The sequence below is a fragment of the Elephas maximus genome, chromosome 6 (genome assembly GCF_024166365.1).
Source record: "Elephas maximus indicus isolate mEleMax1 chromosome 6, mEleMax1 primary haplotype, whole genome shotgun sequence".
Classification (NCBI taxonomy): Eukaryota; Metazoa; Chordata; class Mammalia; order Proboscidea; family Elephantidae; genus Elephas; species Elephas maximus.
In genome coordinates this window covers 70,811,301-70,837,939 of record NC_064824.1, presented here as the reverse complement: position 1 = coordinate 70,837,939, position 26,639 = coordinate 70,811,301, and the positions used below count along the sequence as shown (strand labels likewise).

At 39.2% G+C, this 26,639-nt stretch overlaps 1 long non-coding RNA gene across 2 annotated transcripts in view; it reads left to right on the top strand.

Moving 5' to 3' along the window:
- LOC126077798 (uncharacterized) overlaps positions 1-26,639 on the top strand; it is a 106,268-nt gene that overhangs the window by 2,912 nt on the left and 76,717 nt on the right. The window contains exon 3 of one of the 2 annotated variants that reach the window (XR_007517852.1): positions 23,939-24,181. The exons of the other annotated variant lie outside the window; for it this stretch is intronic. This is a non-coding gene — a long non-coding RNA (uncharacterized LOC126077798). Of the gene's footprint in view, positions 1-23,938; positions 24,182-26,639 lie in introns of those variants that run through there. 2 annotated transcript variants of the gene reach the window in all.

Sequence of the window (26,639 nt, the reverse complement as noted above, 5' to 3'; positions counted from 1 at the left end):
TTGAAAGTCTGCATCTCAGCACCTCGCTTTGGAATTTCCTATCTCTTCTATTGTGGTGCCTCAGATGAAAGTTGAGTTTAACATCTGTGACTTAGGCAAGTGAAAACTGAATCAAGTCATCTTCCTTTCCTACACCTTCTACATTAATTCCTACTCAACCATGGCAATTGCCTTTTCCAGGCAGGGCTATTCATTTGGGAGTTGTAAGGAATACCACACTCATTAGGAAAGTACAGCTCATGTGGTCCCTTGAGCTCTCTAAAGAAGAAATGTGTAATTAAAAATATCTAATCAGGAAAATCCCAATTCGTGGGTTATAATCAACAACTTAGTGGTTTCGATTCAAATTTTTGAATATTCGTTCTTTTTTTTTTTGAAGTATATTTGCACTAAAACCTTTAAATGGTACTTAGGAAACAGGAAAGTGGCTAAAATTTTGTTTACAGCGACACCAATACAAATGACCAGTGTTTAGCACCTTAATATTTATAGTACTAAATTAGGTATTATTACATTTCTTTATGAGTTTTAGAAGCAGAGTTTTTTGGTATTTGAATCATGATGGCACGTAAAAGCCAAGTAAAATTAAAGAGGAATTAACTATTTCATTTTCATCTCACTTTAGAAATATCTAGCTTTGTGGCATTGGAATGAAAACAAACAACAAAATACCTTAAAAGCAAGGGAAAAAAAAAAAAAGGTACTGGGTTGTCAGTGATGGCCTTCCAGTTTCCAGAGCCACGAAGAACTAAAAATGTTTAAACCCTTGGTTGTTATATTCCCTGTGGAGGAAATATGTACAGTTATAATCCCTTGTTTTACAGAAAAGTAAATTATACAGTCAAGAGGCATAGTTAAAATGAACCCTCTCAAGTAAAAACAGACAAAAAAAACTTCAAAGTTAAAATCTGTGAATTAGCTGTTAATGGCACCAAGTCCTACCAGAAAGAACTTTCCCTCAGAAGTGAAATTATATGCTAGAGAAGCACACTGACTTCCTGTAAAGAAAACTGGTAGTTACTTGGATTATTTCGTATAACATCACAGCCTGCCTATCTAGGAGTTTGTGGGAAAGTGCTTGTTACCTCCACCAGGCCTCCCTCCCAGAAGGGACAATCCCTCGGGAGCCAAGAATGGTGAAAGTCATTGATATGCAAATCATTCCCGCACAAAATAGGTCTGAGGGCCAGTCAGGTTCACCGCTCCAAGGATGCCATAGCCTTCCTCACCAAAACTAAAATAAACCTAAACCAAACAGTTGCCTGTCGTGTGTCAGAGTAGAACTGTGGTCCATAAGGTTTTCTTTCAATGGCTGATTTGCAGTAGATTGCCAGGACTTTCTTCCAAGACTCCACTAGGTAGACTCAAGCCTCCAACCTTTCAGTTAGCAGCTGAGAGTGTTAATAGTGTGCACCCCCCAGGGACTCCCACCAAAACTAAGGCTATCCTAATTGCCAAAGTGTTCTGCATGCCACTTCCTCAAGTCAAGTTGGCAAAGTAACAGTGATAAACTTGAGCAAATAATTTGGGGTGAGGAGAATGTCGCTGTGTTACCCCATTAGTCTTTCCTGGTGGAGTTTATCCATTCTGGTAAAATAACAAGATGTCATTGCTTTTTGATATCCTTTGAGAGAAAAATAGTGTACCATTCAACTTGGGAAATTCTACCTGTATTATTATACACATTTTTCACATTAATAGAGAAAAGTACCATAAAAACAATTTCCAGCGAATTGCAGTCACCCAGTATTTGTTATACACATTTTTCACATTAATAGAGAAAAGTACCATAAAAACAATTTCCAGCGAATTGCAGTCACCCAGTATTTGTTATAGTTTCCTTCCCCTCTGTAATTCAATATGGGCTCCTACATACTTCAAGAATAGACTATCTTCCAGAGTGAATCCCACAGAGAAAATAAGCACTGGAAAGAGAGAATGTGACTAAAGATCCTATTGATTATATTAAACCAAGGGCATGCAGAACTCAAGGGGAGTAAAAAAGAGAATTTTCATTTAAAGTAAGAAACACATAAAATCTTTACTGATGTTATGGATTGAATTATTTCCCCCAAAAATATGTGTTGTAAATACTAACCTCTGTGCCTGTGGTTATAATGCCATTTGGGGATGGATCGTCTTTGTTATGTTACTGAGGCAGGATTAGTGTAGGGTATATCTCAAGTTAATCTCTTTTGAGATATAAAAGAGATTAAGCAAGCAAACAGAGGAGAGATGGAGTGAAATAGATGCCAAGATACTCGGACATCTCCAAGGAACCAGGAAGCAGAAGCTGAAGAGACAAGGACCTTCCTCCAGAGCAGAGAGAGAAAGCCTTCCCCTAGAGCTGGCACCCTGATTTAGTACTTCTAGCTTCCTAAATTGTGAGAAAATAAATTTCTGTTTCTTAAAACCACCCCCTGTGGTATTTCTGTCATAGCAGCACTAGATAACTAAAACAATTGGGTAATAAAATAATGAGTTAATCCCTTTCCTTAGGTAGCACTAATTTTTCATTTAGAAAATGTGGTTGTGCACAATTAGTAAAGAAGATACATTTTATTGGCATTTCTAGATTAGAAGTACTGGTTCCAGAGGTAGAAAATAATCAAAATGTTTAGGAAAAGAGTTCATGGTAAGAAGATAGGATCCTTTCCCACTGTGGCCTCTGCAGGGAGTAATACCCTCCCTTCTGGACCAGGTGGACAACACCCCTTCAGTCCTCCAAGTCCTCATGAGGGGAGATTCCTCCTCTGTCAGCTCTTTTCTCTGCCTGGTGCCCCAGAGGCCTGGCAGCTGTGATCCTGGAGGCTCCTTACCTCCTCCTAGGAGCTGCGCAATTTAACCCTGGAAATAGAGCCTTCCCTTCAACTGAACCTAGGCCCTAACCTGCTTATAATAGGTTTGTTTGTACCTCAGATGGCCCCACTGCCACCCACTTACCTACCTCCCAACTGACTGTAACGATGGAGACTTTCTTCATTTCTTTGTGCCCCTTAATTCATCTAGTCATTCAGTTCAATAAAGATTTGTTGAACACCTACAATGTGCCAGGCTCTGTGCTAGACACTGAGGAAAGAGCAGAGAACAAACAGACCAATTCCCCGCATGCATGGAACATGGTTGCAGTTGGTAAATTGGGAGGTAAGCAAGTAAACTCATATAAGTCTGTTGGGGATAAATGCTATGAAGAATAATAAAGCAAAATAAGGGCATACAGGGAGACAGGGAAGGGGCTTCTATTTTGCGTAAGGTCATCAGAGAAGGCCTCCCTGATAAGGTGATATTTGAGCAGTGCATGGGGCCCGTTCTACACACCACCTGTCTCACCCTCAGCCATCTCAGCCAACCAACTCTGTGCAAGCCCATGAGGCTTCACTGCCTGAGGCTCACCAGCCCCAGGCCTAGACTATCTGGCTCCTCTCCCGGCTTCCAGACCCATCTAAATGGCAAACTGCAAGGCCTTCTTTCCTGAGCAGTTGCTGATGGGGCTGAATGAGGCAACTCAGAAAGGCAGAGGATTTAATTTCCTATGAATGAACTTTGAGCAGTGGGAAACAGGAGATTGGCAGATGCTAGGCAGATAACTTCCTCGTCCTTTCTCCCTCCCGTGAACTGTTCCAGTGCGTGGAACATACACCCTGTCCAGAGTTGACTGTGTGAGAGTCAGGAATCTGGGAGCAGCTCAGCTGGGTGATCTTGGCTTAGGGTCTCAGGTTGCAGTCGAGCTATTGGCTGGGGTGTAGTCATGCTGAGGCTCAGTTGAGGCTGGAAAGTCCACTTTTAAGCTCATTCACATGAGCTTCATTGTAAGTAAATGCCTGGTTTCTGTTAAACTGGTGAAATACTGAAAAACTTAAAGACCCCCTACCACTGTCACTGACCTCTTGGTGCCCAGAACCTCAGTCTGTAAAAACTCCTGTAAAGGAAAAAATCGTGGCAAGGAGAGACCCAAGGTCCCACCACTAGTTATGGGGCGTGGGGGAGGGAGTGCTAGCAATCTAAAACTATGCAGGCTCAGAGAAATGCCAGCTGTTCAAAATGGCTTACTTTTATTACGCTCCCACTACCTTACCAGCAAGGAACCCCGGTGGCACAAACAGCTAAGAGCCTGGCTGCTAACTGAAAGGTGGGCGGATCAACAGCTCCACAAGAGAAAGACCTGATGATCTGCTCCCATAAAGGTTACAGCCAATAAAACCCTATGGGGCAGTTCTACTCTGTCACACAAAACCAACTCGACGTAACCTAATAACAACAACAACCTCACTAGCTGTTTAAAAGAATAAATCGTGTTAGAGTGTTTCAAGTCCTTCATAAGTGATCATTTGATCCAACTTTTTTTTTTTTTTTTAATACTCTATGCCACAATTGGAATCCATCATATGGAAGAGACTACATACAAAGATGCTCATTGAAGCATTGTTGGTTAGAAATCTAAATTGTGGAATTGTTAACTAATATACATATTCCCTCAAAAGAATACCATGAAGTTATTAAAGTAGTAATTAAGAGCACTTAGGTTATAAATAGGAAAGTGCTTAGGATATAACATTAAGTGGAAAAACTAGATGAAATTTATTGTAATGTGATGTCGTTTATATATGCACATAGATATATAAATATAATTATAAATTTTTTAGTAATTTTTATCAACATCTAAACTTTTTGATTGCTATTCTTGTCTTAGATATTGAATTTGATAAAATATAAATTATCTTACTTTCTTTTTTTCATTTCATTTATTTTCCCCAACTTTTTAATATGAAATTATAAGAAAAGTTTTAAGACTAGAATAATATATCCCTATATATCCTTCATCTAGATTCACCAACTGTTGCCACATTTGCTTTATCTCTCTCTATATAATATGTACACACTTTTTTCCTTTTGTGCTATTTGAGAGTAAGTGGCAGACATTTGACACCATGGTCTCAACTACTGCAGCACTTCTAAGAACAAAGACATTCTTCTACCTTCTCCTACAATACCACACTTAAGAAATTTAACATTGGTATAATCTAATAAAGAGTTTACATTCAAATTTATCTAATAGACCAAAAAAAAAAAAAATCCTTTATAGTTCTTTTTTGTTTGTTATGTTTTATCCAGGAGTCAATCAAGGATCATGCGTTGCATTTAGTTGTTATGCTTTTTTCATCCACTTTGATCTAAAACAGTTCCTTAGTTTTGTTTTTAATTCTTTCAGGACGTTGACATTTTTTTAAGATTCCAGGCCAGTTATTTTGCAGAATATCCTTCCATTTGGATGTGTCTGATTGTTTTCTCAAGAATATCCTGAAATTCTTGGCTAACTCATGTATTTTATTTTGTGATGAATAGACACTATTCTTTCCCCTATTCTGTGAAAATAGAAAATCTCTAGTATGTTAAGAAGATACACTGAGATTTTGTTTGAGTGCAGCATTTGTTGAGTTCAGGTGTGTGTATCTGAACTTCATCATTGTGTCATCTAGAAAATTATAACTACAAACATGGAATTTAAGAAATCCAAGCACATGGGAACTTTTCTAAGTATCTCTAATTCCCACTGGAAAAAGGAGGAGTCTCCCTGCCATTTAGTCACCTAAGTTTTGTCTATATCAAAGGAACATTTCGTAGTCTTTGTTTACCTCTATTTGCCAGCTCAGTCTGTAAATTAGACAGGTAGTCAGTCGTTCTTAGTTTTAAAGATACCAGGTCACAATCCCAGTTGATAAAATCATCTACTTAGCCACTACTAATGATTGCATTGCTAGAATGTTTGAGTCTTGAAAGATACCTCGTTTCAGAACTAAAAGAGCAGAATCTAGGCAGGGAAAAGTCTGGATTTCATTTATTTCTTGTCCTGTTAAAGTCGCCAGTAAATCATACCAATTTAGATAGAAGCCATGGCAAGAATGTGGTAAGTGCCTCTTACTTGAGACGTACAAATCTGGGTTATATTTCTAGGAACAGCCTACAGGATGCATCCAAGGGCATTGGCTTAAGCCTCAGGGATGACATATTTTTTTGAACCCATGCCATCATCTTACCTCACTTGCCCATGACAGGGATTGCCGATTAATCACAGTGCTCTTGTCTATCAGCCTGGACACTTTCTCAACACAGCACTACAGACAGCCACTAATAATAATTTGGAGTTGACACATCAGATGAAATCTTTATAACACTTAATATATATGTAATGAATCATTTGCCATTTCAACATTCTTCACATGTTTAGTTCAGTGACATTAGTTATGTTTATCATGTCGTTCAACCATTACCAGTTTCTGTTTCCAAGTTTTCCTGTCACCCTTAACAGAAACTCAATGGTCCCTAAGCAGTGAGTTCCCCTTTTCTCCTCCCTCCTGCCCTTCCCTGGTAACCTCTAAAAAATTTTGGCCTCTGTACACTTGCCTATACTAGATATTTCGTGTAAATGGGACCGTACAATGTTTGCCCCTTTGTGACTAATTTATTTCACTCAGCATAATGCTTTCAAGGTCCATCGATGTTGTAACATGTATCAGCACTTCATTTCTCTTTATGGCTGAGTAAAATCCCATTGTCTGTACGTACCACATCTCATCTAGTTTTTAGCTTCTCAGCTTCACCTGCACGTGATGGGTTGGAGTCTCGAACAATATTCCTCATGAATGACCTACAGGTGCCTCGAAAATCTGGAAGACCTCTTAATCAGAGTGTGTTGACCATGTCATTGGTCAAGAGAATGAAACGAAAGAACTATATAATAATATGTAATACATGTATATTAGCAAAAACACAGTAGAAGTTTATTTCTTACTCATGGAAAAAAAAAAAAGTGACTGGGGAGATGGGGGATGTAAGTTCTACAATCATTAGGGATCCAGGATAATGGAGGCTCTGCCATCTTAAACATCTAACTTTCCAGATCACTGTGGGCATTGGCATCTGGCCGGTGGTAGGGAAGAAAGAAGCATGAAGGAGCACCGCGTGAGAGGCTTTTATGGATCAAGGCTGAAAGTGGCTCACATCAATTCTGCAGTATTCCATTTGCTAGAACACAGTAACGTGCTGTGCCTAACTGCGGGGTGGGCTGGGAAGTGTAGCTTATGGCATAGAAATTTCTTCTCAATGGCAATTCCAGTGTAGAATGGAACATAGATGTTGTTGGTCGGTCAGCCATCTCTGCCCATAAAGAGGGACATTTTTTTGAAACTCCCATGGCTTCTGATAGAACAGGGGAATGGTGATAGTACCGGAGAATATCTAGCAGGATGCCATGCATAATATTTGTCTGAGCTTTTCCATATCCCAGCTGGTCTATGACTCAGCAACATGTGAAGATGAGATTGATGATGATGAATATTATTAACCCTGCAATGCATTATTGAAAAAATGTGTGGGATTTTAGTCTGTAGGATATCTTTAAAGATAAAATGGGAGTTCCAGATCCCCCTAGCATATAGAAAGCAGATAAGAGCATTACTCTACCCTAAAAATAAGAAAAACTATTGACAGAATACAAAATCATAATTTTTCTTGAATCCATCAGATGGCTTATGTTATAGGGCAACTAAAAAAATCAAACTCATTGCCACTGAATCCATTTTGACTCATGGTGACACCATATGTTACAGAGTAGAACTGCTCCACAGAGTTTTCTTGACTGTAATATTTTTTTTTAATTGTACTTTAGATGAAGGGACACAAAGCAAATTAGTTTCTCATTAAACAATTAATGCACATATTGTTTTGTGACATTGGTTGCTAACCCCACAACATGTCAACACTCTTCCCTTCTCTACCTTTAGGTTCCCCATTACCAGCTTTCCTACCCTCTCCTGCCTTCTTGCTCTTGGCCCTTAGCTGGTGTGCTCATTTAGTCTCATATACATGGTTTAGCTACATGTATTATTGTTTGTTTCATGTTGTTGTTGTTGTTAGGTGCTGTCGAGTTGGTTCCAAATCATTTCGACCCTATGCACAACAGAATGAAACACTGCCCAGTCCTGTACCACCCTCACAATCGTTGTTATGCTTGAGCCCATTGTTACAGCCACTGTGTCAATCCATCTCATTGAGGGCCTTCCTCTTTTTCACTGACCCGCTACTTCACCAAGCGTGATGTCCTTCTGATCCCTCCTGACAACATGTCCAAAGTATGTGAGACACAGTCTCACCATCCTTGCTTCCAAGGAGCATTCTGGTTGTACTTCTTTCAAGACAGATTTGTTCATTTTCTTGGGAGTTCATGGTATATTCAATATTCTTTGCCAACACCACAATTTAAAGGTGCCAATTTTTCTTCAGTCTTCCGTATTCATTGTCCAGCTTTCACATGCATATGAGGCAATTGAAAACACCTTGGCTTGGTTCAGCCTTACCTTAGTCCTCAGGGTAACATCTTTGCTTAACACTTTAAAGAGCTCTCTTGCAGCGAATTTGCCCAATGCAATGCGTCTTTTGATTTATTGACTACTGCTTCCATGGGTGTTAATTGTGGATCCATGTAAAATGAAATCCCTGACAACCTCAGTCTTTCTCCATTTATCATGATGTTGATTATTGGTCCAGTTGTAAGGATTTTTATTTTCTTTATGTTGAGGTGTAATCCTTACTAAAGGCTTGTGGTCTTTGATCTTCATCAGTGTCTAGTCATCTAGTGCTGCTATAACAGAAATACCACAAGTGGATGGCTTTAATAAAGAGAAATTAATTTCTTCACAGTAAAGTAGGCTAAAAGTCCAAATTCAGTTCATCAGCTCCAGGGGAAGGCTTTTTATTTCTGTCAGTCTTCTCATCAGTCTTTCCCCCGGACTAGGAACTTCTCTGCGCTGGGACCACGGGTCCAAAGGACACACTCTGCTCCTGGCACTGCTTTCGTGGTGTATGAGGTCCCCAACTCTCTGCTTGCTTCCCTTTCCTTTTATCTCTTGTAAGATAAAAGGGAATGCAGGCCACACCCCAAGGAAACACCCTTTACATTGGATCAAGGATGTGACCTTAGTAAGGGGGTTACAATCCTATTCTTATCCTCTTTAACATAATATTACAATCACAAAATGGAAAACAACCACACAATACTGGGAATCATGGTCTAGCCAAATTGATACACAAATCTTTGGGGGGGACATATTTCAATCCATGACAATCAGTAAGTGCTTCAAGTCCTCTTCACTTTCAGCAAGCAAGGTGTGTCATCTGCATAACAACAATTATTAATGAGCCTTCCTCCAATCCTGACGCTCCATTCTTCTTCATATAGTCCAGCATCTCAAATTATTTGGTCAGCATACAGACTAAGTATGGCAAAAGGATACAGCGTCAACACACACCTTTCCTGACTTTAAACCATGCAGCATCCCATTGTCTATTCAAATGACTGCCTCTTCATCCATGTAAAGGTTCCTCATGAGCATAATTAAGTATTCTGGAATTCCCATTCTCCCAAATCTTATCCATAATTTGTTATCATCCACACAGTCAAATGCCTTTGCATAGGCAATAAAACACAGGTGAACATCTTTCTGGTATTCTCTGCTTTCAGCCAGGATCCTTCTGACATCAGTAATGGTATCCGTGGTACTATATCCTCTTCTAAATCTGGCTTGAATTTCTGGCAGTTCCCTGTTGATATACTGCTGCAGCTGCTTTTGAATGATCTTCAGCAAAATTTTGCTCATGTGTGATATTAAGGATATCGTTCGATGATGTCCATATTCAGTTGTGTCTCCTTTCCTGACAATAGGCATAAATATGGATCTCTTCCAGTTGGTTGGCCAGGTAGCTATCTCCCAAATTTCTTGGCATAGATGAGTGAGTACTCTGAGCGCCACATTCATTTGTTGAAACATCTCAATTGATATTTTGTCCATTCCTGGAACCTTGTTTTTTGCCAATGCCTTCAGTGCAGCTTGGACCTCTTCCTTCAGTACCATTGGTTCCTGGTCATATGTTTGAAATGGTTGAACGTTGACCAATTCTTTTCAATATAGTGACTCTGTGTATTCCTTCCACTTTCTTTTGATGCTTCCTGCATCATTTAATATTTTCCCCATAGAACCCTTCAGTATTGCAACTCAAGGCTTAAATTTTTTCTTCAGTTCTTTCAGCTTGAGAAATGATGGGTGTGTTCTTCCCTTTTGGTTTTCTATCTCCAGGTCTTTGCACATGTCATTATAATACTTTGTCTTCTCTAGCTGCCCTTTGAAATCTTCTGCTCAGCTCTTTCACTTTATCGTTTTTTTCTTTTGCTTTAGCTACTGGACATTTGGAGCAAGTTTCAGAATCTCTTCTGACATCCATTTAGGCCTTTTCTTTCTCTCCTGTCTTTTTAATGATCTCTTGCTTTCTTCATGGATGATGTCCCTGATGTCATTCCACAACTCCTCTGGTCTTCCAACGCATCAAATCTATTCTTGAGATGGTCTCTAAATTCAGGTGGGATATACTCAAGGTCATATTTTGACTCTCGTGTACTTGCTCTGATTTTCTTCAGTTTCAGCTTGAACGTGCATATGAGCAATTGATGGTCTGTTCCACAGTTGGCCCCTGGCCTTGTTCTGACTGATGATACTGAGCTTTTCCATGGTCTCTTTCCACAGATGTAGTCTATTTGATTCCTTTGCATTCCATCTGGCAAGGTCCATGTGTATAGTCACTGTTTATGTTGGTGAAGGTATTTGCAATGAAGAGATCTTTGGTCTTACAAAATTCAGTCATGTAATCCCTGGCATCGCTTCTGTCACCAAGGCCATATTTTCCAGTTACTGATCCTTCTTTGTTTCCAACTTTCACATTCCAATCACCAGTAATTATCAATGCATCCTGATTGCATGTTTGATCAATTTCAGACTGCAGAAGTTGGTAAAAACCTTCAATTTCCTCATCTTTGGCTTTATTGGTTGGTGCATAAATTTGAATAATAGTCATATTAACTGGTGTACACCATAGAGTTTCCAAGAAGCCCGTGCCAGATTCGCACTCCCAACCTTTTGGTTAGCAACCATAACTCGTAACCACTACACCACCAGAGTTTACAACAAGCAAAACTTTTCATTGGTCTTCTCTGGGTTTGACAGTTTCTTCTTTTATTACTAGACCAATGGGTTACAAAAAATATCAACCTTACAAAGATGGCTGGGAATTTTCTACATATGGTACAAATAGTTAACATACGTGGCTGCTAACTTAAATGTTGGTGGTTCAAGTCTGCCCAGAGACACCTATAGGACCCTGTAGGGACAGGTGTATGGATATTACCCTATCACTGACAGCATTGTACTTCAGGATAGGTCTTGAAATGTTCTTTTTGACGATGAATGCAATGCCATTCCTCTTCAAGTTGTCATTCCCAGCATAGTAGACCGTACGATTGTCCAATTCAAAATGACTGATACCAGTCCATTTCAGCTCACTAATGCCTAGGATATCAATCTTTACGCATTCCATTTCACTTTTGATGATTTCCAATTTTCCTAGATTCATACTTCATACATTCTAGGTTCCAATTATTAATGGATATTTGCTGCTTCTTCTCATTTTGAGTTGTGCCATATCAGCAAATGAAGATACCGAAGGCTTGACTTCATCTAGCTGAAACCTGTCCACCATGGGTGACCCTGCTGGTATTTGAATACTGGTGGCATAGCTTTCAGGATCACAGCAATACACAAGCTCCCACAGTATGACAAACTGACAGGCGTGTGGGGGATTTGTCTCACGGGCCTGTCTAATCTTTGGCTGAAGGGTGAACCTCAGGAGTACCTTCAGTACTGAGTTAAAAGGATGTCTGGAGGCCATACTCTCGGGGTTTCTCCAGTCTCTGTCACACCAGTAAGTCTGATCTTTTTTTGTGAGCTTGAATTTTGTTCTGCATTTTTCTCCAGCTCTGTCTGGGAACTCCTGTTGTGATTCCTGTCAGAAGAGCCGGTAGTGGTAGCTGGGCACCATCTAGTTGTGCTGGACTTAGTCTGGTGTAGGCTGTGGTAGTTGTGGTCCGTTAGTCCTTTAGATGAATCTTTCCCTTGTGTCTTTGGTTTTCTTCATTCTGCCTTGCTCCAGACAGGGTGGGACCAGTGGAGTATCTTAGACAGCCGCTCACAAGCTTTTAAGACCCCAGACTCTACTCACCAAAGTAGGATGTAGAACATTTTCTTTATAAACTATGTTATGCCAGTTGAGCTAGATGTTCCCTGAAACCATGGTCCTCAGCCCTTAACTTGGCTGTAATCTTTAAGGAAGCAGATCGGAGGTCTTTCTTTCCACAATGGATGGGTTCAAACCAGCAACCAAGTAGCCTGAAATCCAAGGCCCCTCTAAGAATACAAGCAGAAAGCACTGGCTCACCTTATTCAGAGCACAAGAAAATAGATGCCATTGCTATACAAGCAAGTAAGAAGAAGTACCGATAGTACTGAAGGAAGAAGTCTAAGCTGCGCTAAAGACATTGGTAAAAAACAAGGCTCCGGGAATTGATGGAATACCAGTTGAGATGTTTCAGCACTGGAAGTGCTCACTCCTCTATGCCAAGAAATATGGAAGACAGCTACCTGGCCAACCGACCGGAAGAGATCTGTGTTTATGCCTATTCCAGAGAAAGATGATCCAGCTGAATGCAGAAATTATTGAACAATATCATTAATATAACATGCAAGTAAAATTTTGCTGAAGATCATTCAAAAGCAGCCGCAGCAGTACATCAACAGGGAACTGCCAGAAATTCAAGCTGAATTCAGAAGTGCAGGCCTGGAGGAGGAGAGCACCATTGTCGTGGGAAAATTACAATGATTCACTAAGGAACAAAAGCCTCACTTCACTGGGGGATAGGCAGAAACTCTGTATTCACAGGTCATGGGGAAGACCCACTGCAGCTACCAGTTACCAGTTACTGTCCAGTAGATTCCAACTCATGGTGACCCCTTGAGTGTGTCAGAGTAGAACTGTGCTCCATAGGGTTTCAGTGGCTGATTTTTCAGAAGTGGATCGCTAAGTCTTTTTTCCGAAGCACCTTGGGGTAGATTCAAACCTCCAACCTTTCAGTCAGCAGCCAAGTACATTAATAATTTACACCACCCAGGGATTCAGAAGAAGGATAATTTTTTTTTTTTTTTTTTAACAAAACTATCATTGTCGGAGGGGCAGAGAATAACCCTGGGCCTAGGATCCTATACCAATACCACTGGAAGTCTTCTACCACTGGGAAGGAACAGGAAAATCTCATACAAAACTTCTGAAAGATATAAGGCAGTTTGGCTGCCAGGGAAAGGAGAGGCTGGATCTCTTAGAAACCCCACCCCTGTGTCTCAGGCAAACAAGAAGACTAAGGTTGGAACAGGACAACACCTAGTAACACTGAGTAACAAGAAATAGCAATCTACTCCTTGGGGATGGACAAGAGTATAGATAGAGACCCCTTCTGTCATGCAGATACCCAGGGAAGGCCAAAAGCTGTTACACTTACAATATGACCCAGCCATTCTACTCCTGGGTGTTTACCTAGAGAAATAAAAACTTATGTTCACCCAAAAACCTGTATGTGAATATTTGTAGTGACTTTATTCATAATCACCAAAAGCTGGAAGCACCCCTAATGTCTTTCAGCTAGTGAATAGATAAGTGTGGGGCATCCATACAATGGAATACTATTCAGCAATAAAAAGTACAAACTACTGATATACCCAACAACTTGGATGTATCTCAAGTGCATTATGCCAAGTGAGAGGAAGAAGAACAGAAAAGCTACATACTATATGATTCAATTTACAGGACATTTTAGAAATGGTCAAACTATAAGAACTGAAAACAATGCAGAGGTTGCTAAGGGTTGAGGTAAGTGGAGGTCTTGACCACAAAAGAAATTTTTGAGTTGATGAAACTGTACTATACCTCGAATGTGATGGTAGTTGAATGGATGTATGCTTTTGTCCAAACTCTTAGAAGTGTACACTAAAAAAGGCGATTTTTACCGTATGTAAACTATACCTTAGCATACCTGATAAAAATTAGTAAACAACCACATAAAAAAGATACAATAGATGAGAGCAGGGACTCTGCCTTACTTTTTCTACATTGTCTAGTACACCACCAGGCAAGAACATGGTGTGTATTATGGACAGTGGTATTTTGCTCCAAAATACTCCTGCTCCCTCCTAGAGGCCTCTCCCTCTGGGGCCTTGCCTTATTAACCAAGTAGGCTCACTCCAGTCAAAGCTAAGTCATCTGATATATTCTAAGAGTTCCCTAAAAGTTCTATAAGCTTAGAATACATTAGGTTATATTTGATTAAAAATGTATTTAACATCAAAGAAAAAAATACTCTGAATGCTATACAGAAAGGTCTGTATTTTTTCTAAAATATAACTTGTAGATTTCAGTTGTTTTGTGTACCACATCAAATCAATCTTTGATCAATTCAATAGCATACATATTTTTATGTCCCCATAAAAAATGAATATTATACTAAAATATTGTACTGGAAAAGGATTTATCATGATACAGTATTTTTTTATAGAATTTATTTTATTTTTGTTGTTGCTGTTGAGAATATACAGCAGGACATACACCAATTCAGCAGTTTCTATAGGCACAATATAATGACTTAGATTACAGTCTTTGAGTTGTACAGCCATTCTCACCCTCCTTTCCTGAATTGTTCCTCCCCCATTAACATGAACTCACTGCTCCTTAAGGTTTCTATTTAATCTTTCTGGTTGCTATTATCAGCTTGATCTCATATAGATCTTAAAAGAGCATAATGCTGAAAGCAGACATTCTTTACTAGTTAAGGTAATCTATTGTTTGGTTTTAAGACTTCAGGGGACATTTTGGTTTAAGGCTTAAAAATTATTTCAAGGCAATAGTTTCAGGGATTCATCCAGCCCCATGGCTCCAGAAATATGGAGTCCATGAGAATTTGAAATTCTGTGCTGCATTTTCCCCTTTTGATCAGGGTTCTTCTATAGAATCTTTGATCAAAATATTCAGTAATGGTAGCCAGGCACCATCCAGTTCTTCTGATCTCATGACAGAGGAAGAAGTTGTTCTTGGGGGCAATTAGCCACACATCAATTTCCTCCTCCTACACCTCACTATCTTTCTTCCTCTGTTGCTCCAGGCACACAAAGACCAATTGTTGTGCCTTGGATGGCTACTTACAAGTTTTAAGACCCCAGGCACCACGCAATGAATTAGGAGGTAGAATATGTTAATAGGCCAGTTAACTGAGATGGCCCATGAAACCAGGACGCTAAACCTCCAAACCAAGAAACCAAATCCCATGAGGCACTTGGCTATACGTAAGCAACCTCAGCAGCTACTGTTTTGCTGTTGCTGTTGTTGTAATGGTACAGTGATTTTTTACTTCACCTTCCTTTCACAGTTTTGGATTTCCCCAGTTTAGGAAGCTATTCAGCAGTGAAATTATAACTGACATCTCTTTACTTCACTAACCTCATAATTCTTTCCATTAGTATGTAATTCTACCTGTCACAAACTATTCTGTTACCTAAAACTAAGGACTGTCTTCTCTTTTAAAAAATTTTTTTTCTAATGGCATTTTTATTATTATAAATTTACATTCTTATATTCAAATTTTTGAACAAATTATATTCCATGTGACTAATTCCGGGCCTTTTCTTTCTATTATGGAGCATTCCAAAAAAGGTCAGCAGATTTTATTTACCCTTCCCTTGAAAAGTAGATCATTTCTCTCCTTAATCCAGTAGTTCTGAGCTCTATTAAAGTAATACTCCTTTTTATAACACAAAATTTGTGACCCTTCCTTTACTATCTTGATACGAGGTGTCTTGCACATTGTAGGATGTCTAGCACTCCTAGCTCACACCCACTAGAGGCCAGTAGGCACCTCAATCATTGAAAACCAAAAAGAATCTCCTTCACAAAGCCCTAGGATTCCCCCTGGGTAGTAGGAGAGTGAAACCATCACCATCGAGAACCACCACTTTCAGACACATTTCCTTAATGGCAATGTTCTAGTTAAAAAGAACAGACTTAGACTAAAGAATAATGTGTTTTAAATAACAGGTTCCATAGGAAACACTGTAACTACAGGCAGTTTATTAGTTATCTTTTGCTGCAAAACCAATCACACCAAAATTTAGCAGCTTAAAACAAACAATTATTATCTCAGTTTCTGAGGGTCAGAAATCTGGGAGCAGCTTGGCTGGGTGGCTCTGGTGGAGAGTCAGTCATGAGGTTGCAGTCAAACCAGGACTGCAGTTGTCTCAAGGATCCACTGAAGCTGTCGGATTTGCTTCCAAGCTCATGTAGGCGAGCACAGGCTTAGTTCCTCTTCACATGGGCCTCTCACAAGGTAGCTTCCTCCGGAGCAAGTGACGAGAGAGGAGGAGAGGGAGAGAGAGAGAGTACCTACGCACAGGCAAGCGCTGTGTCTTTTGTAACAGTCTTGGAAGTGACAGACCATCATTTCTGCCGTATTCTATTGGTCACAACAACTAACCCTAGTACAATGGGAGAGGGAACTTCACGAGAGTGTGGAGAACATTGGGGGCCATTTTGAAGGCTGGTTATCATAAGCAGGGATCTTTACATTTGTTAATATTCAGGTTGTAATTTTATTGCATGGTAAGGAAATATTTCATAGACCTGAGAGGAATAGAAAACATTGATGAAGTTTTGTTCCAACTGAACAGAAACTGTTTCTTAGCAACATGAAAATATCATTTTGGTTACCTGAGACTTAAAAATCACAGTTTATCCAATGTCTATTTTTACTGCTGTATTTTAGATTTATTCAACTGCTAAATGTGAATAAAGGCCCATTTGATATTATCACAAATATAAGTAAATCTGAAAACACAACCTTTGCTATTAATTCTAACAATAAGAAAGTAAATTCTTTATTAAATCAGAAGATTAGGCCAAGCCAATGAGATATTTTAGTAATAAGCAGATAAAAATGGTATAGACTGAGAAACATGAAGGTGAATGTGTAGGCCACGTAAAGACTTTTCAAGATCAAAGTCCTATTTCTAACATATTCCCACCTTCTTCATATTAATGAGTGTGCCATTTAGATATTGTTAATATTGAATTTTACCTGAACTCTGTGATACTGGAAAATAGCAATGCTTAAAGAAATCCCCCACCATTTGTGCTCAGGAAAACGGCTTACTGCAAATAACCACCCGTTCCATATGACTTAGATAAGACTCACAGCTGCCCCCTTATTTACCTATGACAAGGCCAGACACAGACCCTCCAGGTTCCCATTCCTGGCCTCATAAATGAGTAACTGAATTGCTTGTCCCCACTGATCAGTCAGTAATAAAGTGCTTGTTAACCAAACTTTGGTTAAGCTTCTCTCCTTTCCCCAAGTCCCTGAACATTGGCCCACCCTCAACCTAAGCCAACATACTAACCCTTTTAAGGGCCCAATAGGCTGACCTCAGCATAAAATATTCTGATTTACTGTACGTTGGTGTTACCTTCTCATCATACTTCCCCACACCTGTTTTTTTCTATCCTTGTACCCTCCATCTCTGTAAAAGAAAAATGCTTTTTCCCCAAGTCTTCCAGATGCTGGCAGATCTTACGGTGGGAGTTTTCTCCCTATTGCTGTTGCCCTCCTCCCCCAGTATTGCAGTGGTCCCTTTCTCTTCCCCCTGCTATTTCTGAGTAAAGTGTCTCCCTACCAAAGCCTGGATTTGTTTTTTATTTGAAAAATATTTATCTTTTACATTTCCTAAATCTCAAAGACAGGATGTCAATTTTGTTGATTTTTGCTACTGAATTGATTTTTTAAAAATTTATAATTATCTTATAAATTTCTGGCAATTTTATAATAAAACCTGTTGCCATCATGTTGATTCCAACTCATAGAAACCATATAGGACGGAATAGAACTGTCCCATAGCATATAGGATGGAATAGAACTGCCCCATAGGGTTTCTAAGGCTGTAATCTTTACAGAAGCAGACTGCCCCACCTTCCTTCCGAGGAGCAGTCAGTGGGTTCCAACTGCTGACCTTTCGGTTAGCATACGAGCACATAACCACTGCACCACCATAAAACAAAAACAAAAGCCAAACCTGTTGCCGTCCAGTCAATTCCGACTCACAGCGACCCGGTAGGTACCTAAAGGTCTCGGCCTTCTTGATACATGGCTACAACATGGGTGGAGATTGAAGACATTATGCTAAGTGAAATAACTCATCACAAAAGAACAAATGTTGTATGACCTCACTTATATTAAAAAACAAACAAACAAGAAAACAGGCAAATGTATAGAGACCAAAGTTTATTATTAGTGGTTACCAGGGGCCAGAAGAAGAGGAAAAGGGGGAGGGGTTTGTTTAGGGAGCGCTGAGTTTCTGTTTACAGTGATGGAAATATCGCATTGATTGAGGGTAAAAGTTGCACAGCTGATTAATGTAATTGAGGTCAATAAGTTGTATGCCTGTAAAAAGTTGAATTGGCAAATGTTATATGATAGATACGTTTACAACAATAATCAAAAAAAAAAAAAGGAGAGGCTAATGAGACTGCATATGTACAACCAAAGACCTCATGGGATCTGGTTTCTTGGTTTAGAGGCTTAGAGTCCTGGTTGCATGGGACATCCCAACTAATTGTCCTAATGTCGTGCTTAATGCTTCTGCTCATTGGATAGTGCCTGGCGTCTTAAAAGCTTGCCAGCTGCCATCCAAGGTACAATTGGCCTCTATTCATTTGGAGCAACAGAGGAAAAAGGAGAGTCAGGAATAGCAGGAGGAGATAGAATGTGTAGCCGATTGCCTCTATGAACAACTGCCTTGCTTGCCATGACACCAAAAGAACTGGATGGTGCCTGGCTACCATTACTGAATATTTTGATCAAAGATTCTATAGAGAAATCCTGATCAAAAGGGGAAAATGCAGAACAGAATTTCAAATTCTCACGGACTCCAGACTTTCTGGAGTCATGGAGACTGGATGAACCCCTGAAACTACTGCCCTGAGATAATCTTTAAACCTTAAACCAAAAATATTCCCTGGAGTCTTCTTAAAACCAAACAATAGTTTAGCTTAATTAGTAAAGAATGTCTTCTTGAGCCTTGTGCTCTTTTAAGATCTATGTATATGGGATCAGACTGACAACAGCAACTAGAAAAATCAGGTAAGAAACTTAGGGGACAATGAGTTTATCAGTGGAGAAGTAACAATTGGAAAAGGAAGGTAAGAATGTTTGTACAACTTGGAGAATTTAATCAGTGTTGCTGAATTGTACATGTAGAAATTGTTCAATTGGTGTGTGTCCTGCTGTGTGTATTCTCAACAAAGACAGATAAAATAAATTAAAATAAATAAAGGTCTCAGCCTGTTGAATTTCCTAGCCAGGCTTTGGGTGTCTGGGCATTCTAAAAAGTTTAGATAAACTTGAAATATATTGTTGGTCACAGAGGGCTGTATTGTAAGGGGGGTTAGTGTGGGAGCTTTCTAAAGGGCATACAATCTTGGATAGTCTTAACGGGATCGCTTTCCAGTTCCTCCATTTCCGTTTATACTTGTGCTCAGAGCTGATCTGTCTGAGAACACAGGAGTCTCTGGGCGGTGCCAATATTTAACATCCCCAACTGCTAACTGAAAGGTTGGAGGTTCGAGTTCAGCCAGAGGCACCTCAGAAGAAAGGCCTGGTGTTCTACTTCTGAAAAATCAGCCACTGAAAATCAGCCACAGTTCTACTCTGACACACACGGGGACTCCATGAATTGGGACCTGCTCAGTGGCAACTGGTTATTTGGCCTGAGAACACATGCTTGATCATGGCATTGTACCTAGCTTCTTTCCCAACTTTCCATTCGTTGTGGCCTTTAAAATACGAACATGTCCTGCTAAGGGGTAAGGCCCCAGGGTGTATATGCCTACAGTGAAGCTGCCTTTATCAGAGAACTGGTTTGTGTCTCAGTTGCATGATTTCAGGAAAGTGATAAAAATTTCCGCAATTATTTCCGACGATCAACATTACATTTTCAAGTAATAGGAGCATGCATTGGAGGTGACTTCATGTTTTGTATTTTCTTTTATGCTCATTCAGACTCGTAGGAGAAATTTTTTTCATTAGCTTTTTCAACAAAGATAGTTACAGAAAATTTATATTCATTTTTTACGTGGATGCATTTCCTGCTTACTCTTGTTGAGCGAACACTTCTATACTGGTTTATTCTATCCTGTGATGCACTTATTAGATGTATATTAACAAGAATGGATTAGGAATTCTACTGTAAATGATGCTTGTATGGACAGTCATTAGTACAACTTTTTGTAAGCCTCACACTTAAAAACAGCCAATAACTTTTCTTCTTTTTGCTGTTAATTTCCATAAAATCCAGTCACATTCTAGCAATAACTAATATAAATCTATTGATAGATGGACTAGTTAAAAAAGGAAAAAGGCTCTATCCAGCTCATTAAGAGATATAATTACAATATCATTTTACTTCTTATGTTCAAAAGTTATCACATTTTATAATGCATTTGTGTTCAACTGTGTACTAATAACTGTGATAACTCAAACCAGAAAAAAGTTTCATACTTGGCATTATGATCACAGGAAATATATAGTTCAGGTTTCAACATATACCTTTTTTTTATTGTTGTTGCAGAGAAGTATGAAAAGGTGATTCATTCTTTTAATCTTTCAAATGTAAAGAAAAAATTCTCTGGGTAAAGTAAAATGGAAATACAAGAGGAACAGGAAAAATGTGAAGTTGCCTAAGGTTAGAGAAGAGCTTGTTCATACATTTTTTAAATTAATGACAATGGTCGTGTAATTATAAAACCTATTACATTGCTCTTTTTAATATATACAATATAATCTAAATACCAGAACAACCATGCTTAATCATTTGTACCACCCGGGGACTCCAGCAAATACATACTGTATGTGTTATTTTAACAATGACAAAAACCTGAGAGAGAAAAATAAGGGAATGTTAAAAGTTTATATTCCTAATTCTTCTATAATTTGTGCCCCTCCTTTTGAGCAAAGAGATCTCTTAATAGCCTTCTATAAATTTATAGATATATAATTTGCCTGCACCCCAATTTCTATTCTCATTACCTTTGATACCAACGTTTGTTGTTTCCTTCAAGGAAATGAAGTACAGTAATGCCTCACTTTATATCCACGTTAGATTCTGTGAAATAGGCCATTGTGTGATTTGGGCATCGTACAAACACCATATTATATGCACATAGTCCCCAGATGATGAACAAGTTCCATTCCTAAGTCTGTCTTTAGGTCGAATTTGTACATAAGTCGGAACAGTTAGGTATGGTTCTTATCTAACATCAGTTAGCCAAATGTTTGTCTTAGTATATAGGGTACCCTTCTATGCATAAAAACATTAAAGAAATACTTCCGGATGCACTAAAACATCTTTAACATAATAATACGGTAACAATAATGTTTTGATGTGCGTTGCAAAGTAGCACCCATTTGTTATTACGAACCGTTGTACGTACCTCGAATTTTTGATATAATAGGCTTTACAGGGGTTGGTTCATAACCAGGGTTGTACGTAAGTCAGACGTTTGTAACCCAGGGCCAACGGAGGTATATGCAGTAGGACATTGCCTGAATGGACATTACGTGGCACATGACTGTATATTAGCTTCTTCACACATCTACAAATATTTATAAAATATCTCTTGTGGACCTAACAAAAAGAATCAAACCAAATCCGTTGTGGTCAAGTTGATTCCAACTCAGAGTACAACTGCCCCATAGGGTTTCCAAAGCTTTAAACCTTTACGAAGGCAGACGGCCACATCTTTCTCCTGTGGAGCCACTGATGTTCAAACCACTGACCTTTTGGTTAGGAGCCAAACCCTTAACCACTGTGCCACCAGGGCTCCTTCCTGTGGACCTAGCCTGTGCTAAACCATTGGGCAAAGAAGCAATATTGTTTTATGTAAGAATGTAAATTGCGGGGGTGGGGTGTGGAGATAGGGGTGAGAGAGGAGATTAATGAAGTATCTTGGTATTCAGATAGCCTGGAAATGGACTTGGAAGTTCAGGAAAGAAACTGAAAGACTATCACTTTTTATATTAGTCACAAGAGCTATCTTTATGTGTATGGAGTAATTGTTCAGCCAGTGAGGACAATTTCAGAAACTGAATAAAGGGAAAATTTCAAGCCAAATTTGGTGTAAATGAAAAATCTCATCTAGGCTTGAAGATGATGATCTCTGAGCTCACATTTGCAACCTAGAAAGAAGTTTTAGTGATGTAGTGAAAGTCGACATTAGCCAGCAGTTGGACTCGATAACTTCCAATGTCCCTTCTAACAATAAGCTTTCATCAGAAGGTTACACTCTGAGCACAGAATTGAAGTAAGAGAATCTAGTTCCATGATATGACTGCTTAAAGGCATCAGAGCCTTCTTCGCAGTGTATTAGTGGCCTGACCACTAACCAGATTGAGTGTCTTGTTTCTGACGGGAAAGCTTTGCATCACTCAAGTATGGTATTCAGGGCTGAATAAAAGGTTAGGAACCACTGATGTGCAGCTTGACAGTATTTAGACAATTGCACTAATTTTTGGCAACTCCAGCAGAGGGCAGGCAGGTATAGGGAAAAGAGAGGAAATGTGAACGTCTCAATTCCAGTTACAGGCAGTCCTCACTTTGCGCATAGTGCACGACAGTAAAAACGACTGTGCAAGCTGGAACCGAGCAAAGCAGTCTTCATAAGAAATGGGAAAAATTACGATTGTTTCATGACTTTAGAAAAATTTTGCCAAAACATTAAAAAGTCTATTAGTATTGGTTATAAATGTATGGGAAAACAAACGAAATAGTAAAATTAACACTTATTTAATCGTCATATACCTAAGTTTGGATTATCCTTCGCACTTGCAATGTTATGAAACATCTCTGAGAGTTCTTTTAATGTAATTTTTCTGCTGGCATCACATCCTCTGAGAAATTCTCATCCTTTTCTCATTTATGTTGACAAGTTTGCCCTCACTAAGTTCCTCTGGCCACAATTTAGTCTCTCAAATGATGGCCGTATCAACGTTCCCACAGTCAGTGATTTTTTCTATAACTCCATCCATTTATGGTCAATTCAAATTGTATTTGCAGCATGATCACTTTTTGCTTCTTTGCTGCACTGTCATCTTTGCAGGCCAATTCCCTCTTTCACTTAGTCAATTTTTGTAAAAGATCACATAGGTTATCACTGGGAGACAAGAAGACAAAACACTGCATGCTTTCTAAATTAACAGATGGACAGCGACCAACACCGACAGTTGTTGAAAGAAGTGACATGATTAGTCACTGATCATGATACACACCTGTTATTTACATAGTAATTTGTGGACTGAAGAGCTAGAAGTGAAGTTTGTACTTTACGCAATTACTCAGTGTTAATAAACAATGGTAACTGAAATTCGTACGTATTGGGCCTGTACAAAACAAGAACTTCTTGTATTTGCTAAGCCCACCACCACAAAGAATGTATAGGCAGTTATCTGAAATTAAAGAAGAATTAGTTTCAAAGCTGACAGCAGATTCCTTGGGATGAGAGTGGCCTTCCCCTCCCCCAACAGAACACTCTTTTTTCTTCTCTTTTTAAATAATATTTTATTTATTTTTGGTGGCAATATACCCAACCAAACATACACCCGTTCACAATTTCTGCATGAACAGTTCAATAACGTTGGTTACATACTTCACATTGTGTCACCCTTCTGTCTCCACCCGTACTGTCTCCTCACCATTAATATAGGCTCTGTGCCGCTTGAAGTTCTCACGTGCACTTTAGATGAAGTGTTGTCAGTTTACACTCACAGAGATAAACTTTATAAGGGTGCTAGTCTCAAGGCAAGCATTCTTTTTTAACTGGGGCAAAGTGTTTAGTTTCAGTTCAGGGGTTAAAGATTATTTCCAGGCATTAGTCTCATTGGTTCCTTCAGTCTTTTTTTTTTTTTTTTTCCTAACAGAACACATTGCTGGGTCACTGGGCTGTGGATCCATTGAGCACTAGCCCAGGCCTGGGCTAAAATACAACACAAGAATCTATGTTCCTCTACCTGGTAAAATAAAAAAGCCTGGTGATGCTTTTGTTTCCAAGATGGTGAGGGGCTGAGTATCTGAAAGAACCTGAGATAGATGAAAACACTGGGGAGGAGAAAGGATGCAGCAAGAGACTGGGAAGCTGGGACCCTAGAAAATAAGGTGGATCATGAGACGTTTAGGGTAGTTGGGGCAGGAGGTGTGTTGTTTTTGCCATCTACTATTTTTTTAATACCTTCCACTATTTTTTTAATTATATGTACAAAGGTTTCTAAAAATAAAATAATACTAAGTGGCTTAAAAAGGAAAACATCAATCTGTTTCCCGAATCTTCTCTTAGCCGGGTCTCTTACCCTACAAGAGCCATCAATTATCAACTCTTTTGGCTGTTTCTTCTAGTATTTATTTCTATATTTCTAAATAATGTGTGCTTACTGTCATTTCTTAATTTATCCATTTTAGTCATTATCTAGTGAAAAGCTGTTAAAATAGTTGAGCCACAAGCATACTCACACATTTTCCTAGCAACCATCCTCCCACTATAGTTAAATCGATAGTTGGTATTTACATTATTATGACAGTTTAAATATTAATTACTGCTGAACCAAGTAGTGTACTTGGCTCTAACAAGTTTTTGTTCTCTCTGGAGCTAATGATTACCATAGTTTTTGTTTAATTACCTATGTGCCTATCACTAAAGCCTGCTGATAATTTTTCTAAATGATTTGTCTACCCTGGACTCCCTGCTCCCTAAACACCCTCTTCTCCTGCCCTCCTCTCCTCCCCCCCCCCCCCAGTTTTTATGGGCTGGTTGAAGAATTATCATAGGTATCATAATGTTGATGAGCACGTTCAACTTTCTGTGACAACTTTACAACTTTAAGTGAATATATTTATATATTGGGGAGCCCTGGTGAGGCAGTGGTAAAGATTTCGTCTGCTAACAAATGATCAGCAGTTCAAATCCCCCAGCCGCTCCTTGGAAACCCTTTGGGGCAGTTCTACTCTGTCCTATAGGGTCACTACAAGTTGGAATTGACTCTACAGCAAGAGGTTTGGTTCTTTTGTTTTGGAGTGTTTTGTGTTTTTTTTCTATTTTTTTTCATTCTAGCAAATGCAGCTTCCTACAACAAATGGCCCACTATTACAAGTCAATAGTTTTTGGAAAATAACTATCAAAACACAATTCTCAAGACTTCTGCTTGTGGGAAGATAGACATACTTTTCCCTACTCCTCCTGCAATGCACAACTAAACTCCCTGAACATTACATGTAAAACAAACATAAGATGACTCTAAAATGTGGAGGGAAGGCAGAACAGCTGGGCACCTCAGGACCAAAGGAATGGCACACTTATAAGTTCCCTGGGTTTTCTGTTTGTATGCACCTAACAACAGAGTCCCCCACGTGTCTGTCAGTTTGTCGTACTGTGGGGGCTTGTGTGTTGCTGTGATGCTGGAAGCTATGCCACTGGTATTCAGATACCAGCAAGGTCACCCATGGAGGACAGGTTTCAGCTGAGCTTCCAGACTAAGGCAGGCTAGGAAGAAGGACCCGGCAGTCTACTTCTAAAAAGCATTAGCCAGTGAAAACCTTATGAATAGCATCGGAACATTGATATAGTGCCGGAAGATGAGCCCCCCAGGTTGGAAATCACTCAGAAGACAACTGGGGAAGAGTTGCCTCCTCAAAGTAGAGTCGACCTTAATGACGTCGATGCGGTAAAGCTTTCGGGACTTTCATTTGCTGATGTGGCACTACTCAAAATGAGAAGAAACAGCTGCAAACATCCATTAATAATTGGAACCTGAAATGTACAAAGTATGAATCTGGGAAAATTGGAAATTGTCAAAAATGAAATGGAATGCATAAACATCGATATTCTAGGCATTAGTGAGCTGAAATGGACTGATATTGGCCGTTTTGAATCAGACAATCACATAGTCTACTATGCCGGGAATGGCAGCTTGAAGAGGAATGGTGTTGCATTCATTGTCAAAAAGAACATTTCAAGATCTATCTTGAAGTACAATGCTGTCAGTGATCGGATAATATCCATACGCCTAAAAGGAAGACTAGTTGATACGACTATTATGCAAATTTACATGCGAACCTCTAAGGCCAAAGATGAAGAAATTGAAGATTTTTATCAGCTTCTGCAGTCTGAAATTGATCGAACATGCAATCAGGATGCACTGATAATTAGTGGTGATTGGAATGCGAAAGTTGGAGACAAAGAAGAAGCACTGGTAGTTGGAAAATATGGCCTTCGTGATAGAAATAATGCCGGAGATCGAACGACAGAATTTTGCAAGATCAACAACTTCTTTGTCGCAAACACTTTTTTTCAGCAACATAAACGGTGACTATACACATTTTTTTTTTTTTCATACACATGGACCTTGCCAGATGCAACATGCAGGAATCAAATCAACTACATCTATGGAAAGAGATAATGGAAATGCTCAATGTCATCAGTCAGAACAAGGCCAAGGGCCAACTGTGGAACAGACCATCAATTGCTCATATGCAAGTTCAAGCTGAAACTGAAGAAAATCAGAGCAAGTCCACAAGAGCCAAAATATGACCTTGAGTATATCCCACCTGAATTTAAAGACCATCTCAAGA